Here is an 11402-nt window from a genome sequence, read left to right as displayed (position 1 = left end):
TAAAAGCAAAAGCAATTACAGGAAAAGAAAATTCATTCAGAGGGATCGTGGGTGCTTACAAGTGTCTTCTGTGGCCTTTCTCCAAGTTTAACCACCAAGAACTTTGAGAGCTGGCAGGTGTGAGTACCCCTGGTGACTGTTCTTTTCACTTTATCAAAACCTGAGCTAAAGAAACGCATCAGCTGACGATGACAGCAGAGGGTGGCAGGGCTGAGGACCCAATATTCATTCCCAGGCTGGTGGAGAGTGAGTAAATGGGGTTCCAAAACGAAACGAGGGAAGTCAGAGACTCTTTCCAACCTTACCTGATGGCTTCTGGCCAAAGCAAGGAAGTATTGTGGAAAGTGTTGGGTGGTGATGGTACAAAAAGGGAGTTGAGGAGGAGGAAGGAAAAAGCAGCACCCCTCGATTAAGGTGGGGGAGAAGATATGGGGAGAGCCCTGAATTCCTCACCAAAGGCCAATTTCAGAGGGGAGCAGAGGGGGTTACAATCTATGCTTCGGACAAGGGAAAGTGAAGAAGGGACAATGGCTTGGGGGGGAGGGTGTGGTGGGGGGGTGTGGTGGGGGGGCATCATTTAAGACTTAAAAAAAGCAGGGGTGCAGCTGGAGCACCCCCACACACCCAGCAGTAGTCCCACAGGCTGTGACCTGAAACCTTCACACCTGCTCTAGCAAGCCACCCCAAGCTGGAGGGCTGTTGCAGGGAGGGAGGGAGGGAGGGAGGCAGGCAGGGAGGCAGGGGGAGGAGAAGGGGAGAAGGCAGAGACCCCAGGCCATGTAATCAGCAGCAAGGTGATTGTGTGATGTGTCTTTTCACAGTTGAGTTAGATGTGCCCCACCAGTTATGATGGGAACCAATTTAAATATACTTTCTTGATCCTAGAAGTTCAACTATGTGGACAGTGGTTACACTTGACAGGATGATTTGTTATAGCACAACATACATTTTAAGTGGACAAAAAAAATTAGTATCGTTTACAGTATCTTAAGATAAATTGCCTTTGAATGGGAGCTTCCTTTCCAGTACTTTGAGGTCTACAAGACGTATCTAGAAAATTTACTACTGTGGAAAATGAAGACTGCTTAAATCGAATGGGAGGGGGTAGGGGGAGGGCCTGTGGTTTTTCTTTTTGATTAATTGCTGTAACACTGTCCTTCAGGCGGCTGAGGGAGTTTCATGTTTTCTTTAGACATCATTAGGCGCCGGGGCTCTTGCAGGACGACTTTGATGCTATATGAATTCTGCCATTTTGCTAGCACTGATGTGGCTCTTGGGTCCACCAGTCCATTAGAACTATTAACTCCATTCATATTAATTTTTGTTACAAATCTTACAAAGGGGGTGCTTCTGGGTATTTAGGTCCACATTCTATTTTAAGGCTGTATATTCGGTTTTCATAAATTGTTCTTGGAGGCCCAATTATCATCCCTGTCCATCTTGTAAGTGTCATGTCTTCATCATCTTCTAGACCCCAGCTAACTGTGCCATCTCCTACTCCTTTCTGGCCTTCTTCCAGTTCTTCCAACAGTCGAAAATTGCGAGGGACTTTTACTCCCGAGCCCGTGGTGGCTGCCATCTTGCGTCGCTGTCGCTCCTACTTTTTTTTTTTAAGATTTGTTTATTTTTGAGTGAGAGAGAAAATGCAAGTGGGGGAGGGGCAGAGAGAGAGAGGGAGACACAGAATCCAAAACATTTTACCTACTCATACCCCCACCTCTTAACCCAGATCAAAGGTTTAGAGGAGCCGGGTCGCCTGGGTGGCTCAGTTGGCTAAGCACCCGACTTTTGATTTAGGCTCGGGTCATGATCTCACTGTTCATGAGATCGAGCCCCATGAGATCGAGATGACCCTCTTCGCTGTCAGTGTGGATCCTGCTTAAGATTCTCTCTACTCCTCTGCAGCTCGTGTGCACACACTCTCTCTCTAAAAATAAATAGGGGCGCCTGGGTGGCTCAGTCAGTTAAGTGTCCAACTTCAACTCAGGTCATGATCTCATAGCTCTTGAGTTCGAGTCCCACACAGAGCCTGGAGCCTGCTTCAGATTCTGTGTCTCCCTCTCCCTCTGCTCCTCCCCTGCTCGTGCTCTGTCTCTCTCTCTCTCTCTCTCTCTCTCACAAAAATAAACAAACATTTAAAAAAATCAAATAAATACACATTTAAAAAAAAAAAGTTTGTGCCTGGCTGGGTCAGTTGGTAGGACATGTGACCCTCGATGTCAGGGTCATGAATTCAAGACCTCCATTGGTTGTAGAGATTACTTAAATTAAGTAAGTAAGTAAGTAAATAAATAAATAAATCTTTACCAAAAAAAAAGCTTAGAAACTGCAATTTTATTCCTCATTTTCCCATCCATTCTCAGGCTCAACTCCTCTTATGTGCATATTTTTTAAGTAGGCTCCCTGTGGTGTGGAACTTGAACTCATGACCCTGCGATCAATATCTGAACTGAAATCAGGAGTTGGACACTTAACCAACCAGCCACCCAAGGCACTCCTTAAGAGTATCTACTTTTTTTTTTTTTTTTTTTTTTTTGAGAGAGGGCGTAAGTTAGCCAGGGGCAGAGAGAGAGAGAGAGAGAGAGAGAGAGAGAGAGAGAAGCAGGGCTCACCTAGAGGTCCTGTTTTTACCCAAAGCAGGGCTTCACCCTGCTTTCTCTTTACCCAAAGCTTACCCGATGTGGGACTCGAACTCACCGACTGTGAGATCATGACCTAAGCCAAACTCAGATGCTTAACGACTGAGCCACCCAGGCACCCAAGAGTATCTTCTATTTGAAAACTCTTCACTGAACAACTGCCTTGTCACCTCTAAAAGTTGCTGCTGAGCCTGGCAGTCAACATGTTGAATGAATAAATTGTCCATTAAAATAATAATAATAATAATAATAATAATAATTTTTTAAAGAAAAAGGAAAAATAGGGGCACCTGGCTGGCTCAGTCAGAAGAGCATGACTCTTGATCTTGGGGTCCTGAGTTCGAGCCCCATGTTTGGCGTAGAGATTACTTAAAAAATGAATGAATGAATGAATGAATGAATGAGTAAACTTTAAAGATATTTTTAAAAAATATTTTTAAGGAGAAAATGAACGTGGCAATGAGAAAGAATGAAATATGGCCTTTTGTAGCAACGTGGATGGAACTGGAGAGTGTGATGCTAAGTGAAATAAACCATACAGAGAAAGACAGATACCATATGGTTTCACTCTTATGTGGATCCTGAGAAACTTAACAGAAATCCATGGGGGAGGGGAAGGAAAAAAAAAAAAGAGGTTAGAGTGGGAGAGAGCCAAAGCATAAGAGACTCTTAAAAACTGAGAACAAACTGAGGGTTGATGGGGGGTGGGAGGGAGGGGAGGGTGGGTGATGGGTATTGAGGAGGGCACCTTTTGGGATGAGCACTGGGTGTTGTATGGAAACCAATTTGACAATAAATTTCATATATTGAAAAAAAAAGAAGAAGAAAATGAAAAAATAAAGCAAAGTAGTGAAAAAAGGAAAAGATGTAACTATATCTAGTACAAAATTAATTATTCACAAGTACTGTACTCTTTCTTCATCTACCCAATATTGAGATCTCTTTTCTAATATAATTATCAACCTATTAGAGAACTTTAAGGATTTTCCTCAGCCCACATCCAGGGGCAATAGATCAAGCCCTTGAGCATCCACTATTATCTTTCTTCTGCCCCAAAAGATGAATGGCATTTTGTCTGGGAATAAGATTCTCGGCTCTTAGTTGCAGCTTCTTTTCTGTTTGTAGATATTCTTCCCCCGTCTTCTTGTTTCCAGTGCAGCAAATGAGAATTCTCATGCTAGATTTATTTGCTTTCCTTTTTAAAAATAGCCTCTTCCTTCAGTGTGAAAACTTGCACAGTTCTCCTGTTACCCATGAGGTTCAGGAATTTTGCCAGAATATGTGTACATGTGTATCTTTATTATTGTTGTTGTTGTTATTATTATTATTATTATTATTATCTGGGTGTCAATAAGATAAACACCTCACCAAAGTTTATCAAGCCTGATAAAGAAAAACAAAAAGAAACCAAAGTGTACATTTACACATTGGAAATGAAAAAAGAGAAGGGCCTGGGTGACTCAGTTGGTTAAGCATCTGACTCTTGGTTATGGCTCAAGGTCATGATCTCATGGTTCATGAGTTCGAGCCCTGCATCGGGCTTGTTGCCGTCAGTGCAGAGCCCCCTTTGGACCCTCTGTCCCCCACTCTCTCTGCTCTTTCCCTGCTTGCACTCTTTCTCAAAAGTAAACCTTGAAAAAAAAAAAAGAGTTAGAATGCTAAATCGTATGCACATTTTAGCACAATAAAAAAATTCTTACTAGATTTTTCTTTTCTTTTTTTTTTTTCAACGTTTATTTATTTTTGGGACAGAGAGAGACAGAGCATGAACGGGGGAGGGGCAGAGAGAGAGGGAGACACAGAATCCGAAACAGCCTCCAGGCTCTGAGCCCTCAGCCCAGAGCCTGACGCGGGGCTCGAACTCACGGACCGCGAGATCGTGACCTGGCTGAAGTCGGACGCTTAACCGACTGCACCACCCAGGCGCCCCATAGATTTTTATTTTCTTTAACGCTTATTCATTTTTGAGAGACAGAGACAGAGTGTGAGTGGGGGAAAGGCCGAGATAGAGGGAGACACAGAATCGGAAGCAGGCTCCAGGCTCCCAGCTGTCAGCACAAAGCCTGAGTCAGGGCTCGAACTCTGAACTGCGAGATCATGACCTGAGCTGAAGTCGGACACTTAACCGACTGAGCCACCCAGGCGCCCCAAGATTTCTAAAACACAAGCAAAGATACGAAGTGAAGGATTCCTAATTTTCACGTCGTGGGTATATGACAGCAGATTCACAATACAAAAGCACATCCGTAAGAATCAAAAGTGGGCGTGTGCAGGCCTCGGCTGGTCAGATTCATAGAGTCAGAAGGCAGAATGGTGGCCACCAGGAAATGAGTTTAATGGGGACAGAGTTTCAGTTGGGGAAGATGAAAAAGTTGTGGAGATGGGTGGTGGTGATGGTTTCACAACAGTGGGAATGTACTTAATGCCATGGAACGGTACACTTAAAAATGGCTAAAATGATAAGCTCTTTATATTTCACCATAATTTTATTTTTTAATTAATTATTAAGTTTTAAATGTTTATTCGTTTTGGAGAAAGACGGAGAGTGTGAGCAGGGAGGGGCAGAGAGAGGGAGAAAGAGGATCCGAAGCTGGCTCCACGCTGGGCTCGAACTCACCAACCTTGAGATCACCTTGAACTCACGAACCTTGAGATCACGACCTGAACAGAAGTCAGATGCTCAACTGACTGAGCCACCCAGGGCCCCCTTAAAAAGTCGTTTTAAGTGGGCATTTTCGCTTCTAGCTTCGGCCCTCTAAAACAAACATGATGAAGTCTCTGGCGACTCAGGATGTGGAGAAACAGATCCGGTATGTGATGTGCCCGCAGAAGGACAACAGACGGAACACTCAGCTCTGAAGGGAAAACACAAAGAACCCTGGCAGATTCGTACAGGATTTTAAGAAAACGGAATCTGAAAATAGTATAGTGCGTTTGATTTGCTTTTTTTTCCTCAAGCGTCAGTTCCCATGATTTGGGACAGATTTACTACAAGTATACACGCGTAAGACAGGAACTAACGGTGCCTTCCCATGCAAACGGGCTTTCCAGATATGATTTGTCTGTGGTTGACCTTACCTGGTACCTGGTACTGCTCCCCAGCCCGCAGCATCAGGTAGCATTTAGCTCCTGGGAGTGTGCGGAATCCACACTGGCCACCAGGGGGCAGGAGTCCCCGTGTGGTTCGGACCGGGTAAGAGAAAGGCTGCAAAGAATGAAGGCTCTTAGGGGCGCCATTTTGTACCCTCAGGCTTGAGAGACCTCCAGAAACTCCAGCTACTCGCAGGTAGAAAAAGCATTTGACAGAGATTAGGGTGGACTGACCATATTGTCCTCTCTCAACCCTAGGAGAAGCACCCAAATTTCTCAGCTCATGTGACAGGTTTCTTTTCCTGCTGATAGATAGATAGATAGATAGATAGATAGATGTATATATACAACCAAAGTGGGACTCGAACTCACAACCCCGGGATCAAAAATGGCATCCTCCACCAACTAAGCCAGCTAGATGCCCCTCCCTGCTATTTATCTCACTACCTACATCCCTCCTAGCAACCAACGTGCCAGCGGTAAATTCTGTTTCCTGGGCATTTGCAGGGGTACTAACTTTTGTGCCAACTAGAAAAAGAAGTCTCTTCTGGGCAGATACAAGCTGGCAGGCAAAGGACTTGGCGAGTTGACTGATGCTTCTCCGTGAGTTAGAAAAAAAAATCCCCTCTTCCTGAGCCGCCCTGTGGTGGTCCTGAGTGGTTACTGAGTACCAGGGACTGTGCTGATGAAGGAGGACTCCATTTTGACCTCAAACTTGCTAGTTGGGTGTTTCATTCTAGCCTGTCTCTAGGCTCAGGAGCAAGACCCTGAGGGCAAAGCATCCCTCCCCCCCCCACCATGGGGAAAGGAAAACTACCCCCTCAAGCCGCAAGGACTTTCCTGAGCCAGCAAGATCAAGATCCTCCCCCCATGATTGACTCCAAGACAATGAGCAGTGATTTGACTTTCACCCCCCACCTACGCCCCACGTTTTCCTATATAAACCTGGAAGTATTTTCAGCACTTTGAAGACAGTCTTTGAGAAGCTGTTTTCCCGGTGGGGGCCTCACTGAATTAAATCCCTTTCTTGTTTCACCTCCACTTGTCTCTCTGTCTTTGGATTTCGTCAGCAGTGAGTGGCCGCACCTGATCTGTTTGGGGTCCCCCGAGCCAGGCGCCCTTGAACGCCTGCACACCAGCTACACTGGAGTGCTTTGCATATTTTGTCTAATGATCCTCACCACAATGCAGGCACTACCACCGTCCATGTTTTTCTGATGAAGAACCTGAGTGTGAGTGCAAGCAGCACACAACTAGCAGGTAGAGCTCACGCCAAAGGGAAGGGCAAAGACCTCGGTTGCCCTAAACTTCTTCCCACGTCCACTGCACTCCCTGGAGTCCCAGCAGAACTGTAACTCATTGTATCTCAGAGCGATTTTTAAAACCAAACTTTTATGTTTATTTATTTATTTTGAGAGACAGCACAAGCTGGGGAGAGGCAGAGAGGGGGAGAGACAGAATCCCAAGCACTGATGGTGCAGAGCCCGATGTGGGGCTCGAACTCACAAACCTCGAAATCCTGACCGGAGCCAAGATCAAGAGTCGGACACTTAACCGACTGAGCCACCCAGGCGCCACAAGACCGATTTTTTTTAACTCTTTGTTGTTATACTAATGAATGTACATAATGTACATGTAGTGTCCAAACAAGAATAAAAAGAATGTCCGACAAAGTTAAGGAAGGAAGTTTTATCAATTTCTCTGCAGTTCCCTTACAACTCCTTCCTGGCCCCCTAAGAGATAACTCCCATCCCAACTTTTGTGCTAATCTTTATCACACATGTATGTATATCTAAATAATATGATATTTAGTCTTGTCTGGTTTTGAACTCTACAGAAATGAAATGACACTGTACGCACTCTTCTGAGATGATTCTTCTGTGACTCGCCCATGTTGATGGGTATAGTTGGAATTGATGTGTTCACTGTTGTATAGTATTCCATTGTACGAACATTCCACAATGTCCGTCCCATTCTTGCTAGATATACATGCCTAGTTTTTGCTACTATAAACAATGCTGATATAAACATTCTTGTTCCTATCTCCTCATGCATGTGTGCAAAGACTTTTTCTAGGATATAAAGTGTTTACAAATCTTTTCAGACAATTTGTTTTATTCTTTTTTTTTTTTTTTTTTTTTTAAATTTTTGGGACAGAGAGAGACAGAGCATGAACGGGGGAGGGGCAGAGAGAGAGGGAGACACAGAATCGGAAACAGGCTCCAGGCTCCGAGCCATCAGCCCAGAGCCTGACGCGGGGCTCGAACTCACGGACGGCGAGATCGTGACCTGGCTGAAGTCGGACGCTTAACCGACTGCGCCACCCAGGCGCCCCAATTTGTTTTATTCTTTAAAAAATGTTTATTTTTGGAGGCGCCTGGGTGGCTCAGCTGGTTAAGCATCCAACTTGTGCTCAAGTCATGATCTCACGGTTCATTGGTTCAAGCCCCTCGTCGGGCTCTGTGCTGACAGCTTGGAGCCTTGAGCCTGCTTCAGAGTCTGTGTCTCCTCTCTCTCTGCCCCTCCCCTGCCTGCACTCTGTCTCTCTCTCTCAAAAATAAACATTTAAAAACATTTTTTAATGTTTATTTTTTGAGAGAAAGAGTGTGTGCATATGCATAGGGAAGAGGAAGAGAGAGTCGGGGACAGAGGATATCAAGCGGGCACTGAAGCGGGGTCCGCACTGACAGTGCAGACACTGGTGAGCCTGATGAGGGGCTCGAACAAACGAACCATGAGATCATGACCTGAGCTGAAGTCGGACACTCGACCAACTGAGCCACCCAGGTGCCCCTTAAGACAATTTAATTGTGAGCACATGCCAAACTTTTATTATAGTTTTGCTGTAATAGCGAAGGCTTCTCACAGACCACATCAAAGATTTCTCTCTTGGTAGAAACACTTAAATGGAGAAAAATTACTAGGTAATTTAATTTTTTATTTTATTTTTATTTTTATTTTTAACGTTTATTTTTGAGAGAGAGAGGAACAGAGCACGAGTGCGGAGGGGCAGAGAGAGAGGGAGACACAGAATCCGAAGCAGGTTCCAGGCTCTGAGCTGTCAGCACAGAGCCCAACACAGGGCTTGAACCCGCAAACCATGAGATCATGACCTGACCTGAAGTAGGACGCTCAACCGACTGAGCCACCCGGGTGCCCCTATTTATTTTAGAGAGAGAGAGAGAGAGAGAGAGAGAGAGAGGGAGAATCCCAAGCAGGCTCTGCACTGTCAGTCTCATGAACCCTGAGATCATAAGCTGAGTCAAAATGAGGAGTCAGACGTTTAACCTACTGAGCCACCCAGGCGCCCTAATAGTTCAGTACTTGCGACACCAGATGTGGGAATTTTTCCCCACACCAAGCAATTCTCTGACACCAGCTGGTTGTCCTATAATTTAACTCCATTCTGGTCCCATCTACCTGGAGTTATCCCACAGGTTAAGGGCTCAGTCTACAAGACTGTCCCCTCCCCACTCCCAGGTCAGATGCCAACCGCACGTCCAGGTTGTCACCTGTACTTCTGATCCACTAGCTATAAATCAGAAGTTCTCACTTCCGGCTCCTGGGGTTTGATTAATTTCTTAGATGGGCTCACAGAACTCAGTTTACGTACTAGATTACCAGTCTATTACAAAGGCTCTAACTCAGAAACAGCCAAATGGAAGAGACGCTTTGGGCAAGGTATGTAGAGGGTAAAGGGTGCGGGGCTACCTTACTCCCTCTGGGCACGCTGCTCTCCCAACTCTGGGTGTTCACCAACCGGAAGCTCTCCAAAACCCTGTTGCCTTAGGGATTTCTATAGAGGAGCCATTGCACAGGTGTGATCAATGAAATCATTGGCCATTGATGATTAATTCAACCTCCAGTCCCTCTCCCCTTTCCAGGGATGGGGAAGTAGGGCTAAAATTTCCAACCTTCCAACTGGTTGGTTTCCATGGCAATCAGCCCCCCAATTTAGGGGTTTTCCAAAAGTCACCTCATTAAGATAAACTCTGGAGTGGTTGAAAGGGACTTGTTATGAATAACAAAAGAATCTTTTTCATTCTAGCCACTATAAAATTCCAAGGGTTTTAGGAGCCCTGTGATAGGAATGGGGACTAAGACCGATTTCTTACGATAAATCACATCGTAGTAATTGTTGTTAGGTTGTGTACAAAAGAAATGTCTCATTAAAGATCTGTAGACTCTGCGGGGCACCTGGCTGGCTCAGTCAGAGGACTGTGCAACTTTTGAGGTTGTGAGTTTGAGCCCCACGTTGGGTGTGGAGATTACTTAACAAACTTTAAAGAATTAAAAAAAAATCTGTAGACTCTTTGGGGCGCCTGGCTGGCTTAGTCACAAGAGTATGTGACTCTTGATCTCAGCCTTGTGAGTTTGAGATCTACGTTGGACATTGAGCCTACTTATAAATAAATAAATTAATCTTTAGACTCTTGACTGATAGTGGACAGTCAACTTTAGTAGATGGCTATCTAGTTTCTCACAAGATATCTTAATTTCATTATAATCTATCATAAAATTGCTTAACTATTTTATGAGCAATGCTACTGGCTTCCCAGAGGGGGCTGTGAATTAACATCACACCACATACCAGGTGTAAGACAATGTTTCTTCTATAATAATTGAAGTGTTAAATAACAAAAATTCAACCCAGTAAATTTTAAAGATCTAATTGGCTTTATTAATCGATTCATGAATCTGGCAGCATTCCATCTAGCAAGTAGAGGGGAGCCCCCAGGGGCTGCACAAAAGAAAGGCAAAGAAAGGATTGTTTCAGGCAGGTTCACCTTCCCTTAGGGGGAAAGACAGGAGTCTTACTAGATAGATGATCTCATCTGCCTTTGCTGGGGTGTAAGGCTTTGGGGGGTTTGTTTTCCAAAGAGTTGTAACAATTTATATCCTCACTGCAGTGGGTGAGAGTTCCTGTTGTCCTACATCCTACGCAACAATTGATATTATCTGACTTTTTAATTTTTGTGCATTCAGAGGCTATGAAATGATTTTAATTTGGTTTTTAATCATGGTTTTAATTTGTGTATTCCTGATTACCAATCTGATTGACTTTTTACGTTTATTCCATTCTGTTTCCTCGTTTATGTTCTTTATATCTAAATCTGTGCTATCCATTGCTAATTAAAACTAAATACCACTTAAAATTCAGTTCCTCAGTCTCACTAGCCATATTTTCTAGTGTTCAATAGCTACGTGTGGCTCGGAACTATTGTGCAAATATAGAATATTGCCATCACTGTGGAAGGCTCTTTTGAACAGCCCCATTCTAGTTATTGACTCTTGTGAAATATGTGTTGTCCGTGTCTCCTCCAAATTTATGGCTGGTGAGTTGTTTGTTTTTTTGTTTTTTGTTTTTTTTTTTCCTGTCTTTATTGGGTATGTTGATGAATGAAGTTGATGAATAAAAGTCCCTAATTTTTTTTAAGTTTATTTATTTATTTACAGAGAGAGAGAGTGAGGGGGGAGGGGCAGAGAGAGAAGGAGAGAGAATCCCAAGCAGGCTCCACACTGTCAACACAGAGGCCGATGTGGGGCTCGATCTCAAGAACCTGAGATCATGATCTGAGCCGAAATCAGGAGCTGGGTGCTTAACTGACTGAGCCACCCAGATGCCCCAGAAGTCCCTAATTTTAATGTGGCTGAATTCAGAAAAGAGCTATC

General features: G+C 44.3%; 1 pseudogene; it reads right to left on the bottom strand.

Moving 5' to 3' along the window:
- Positions 1-991: 991 nt before the first annotated feature.
- LOC115501221 lies at positions 992-1622 on the bottom strand (annotated as a pseudogene).
- Between the last annotated feature and the right edge of the window lie 9780 nt (positions 1623-11402).

This window comes from Lynx canadensis, chromosome E1, assembly GCF_007474595.2.
Source record: "Lynx canadensis isolate LIC74 chromosome E1, mLynCan4.pri.v2, whole genome shotgun sequence".
In the NCBI taxonomy this organism is placed as follows: domain Eukaryota; kingdom Metazoa; phylum Chordata; class Mammalia; order Carnivora; family Felidae; genus Lynx; species Lynx canadensis.
Note: the sequence above shows the minus strand (reverse complement) of the source record. Positions and strands in the feature narration are given on the sequence as shown.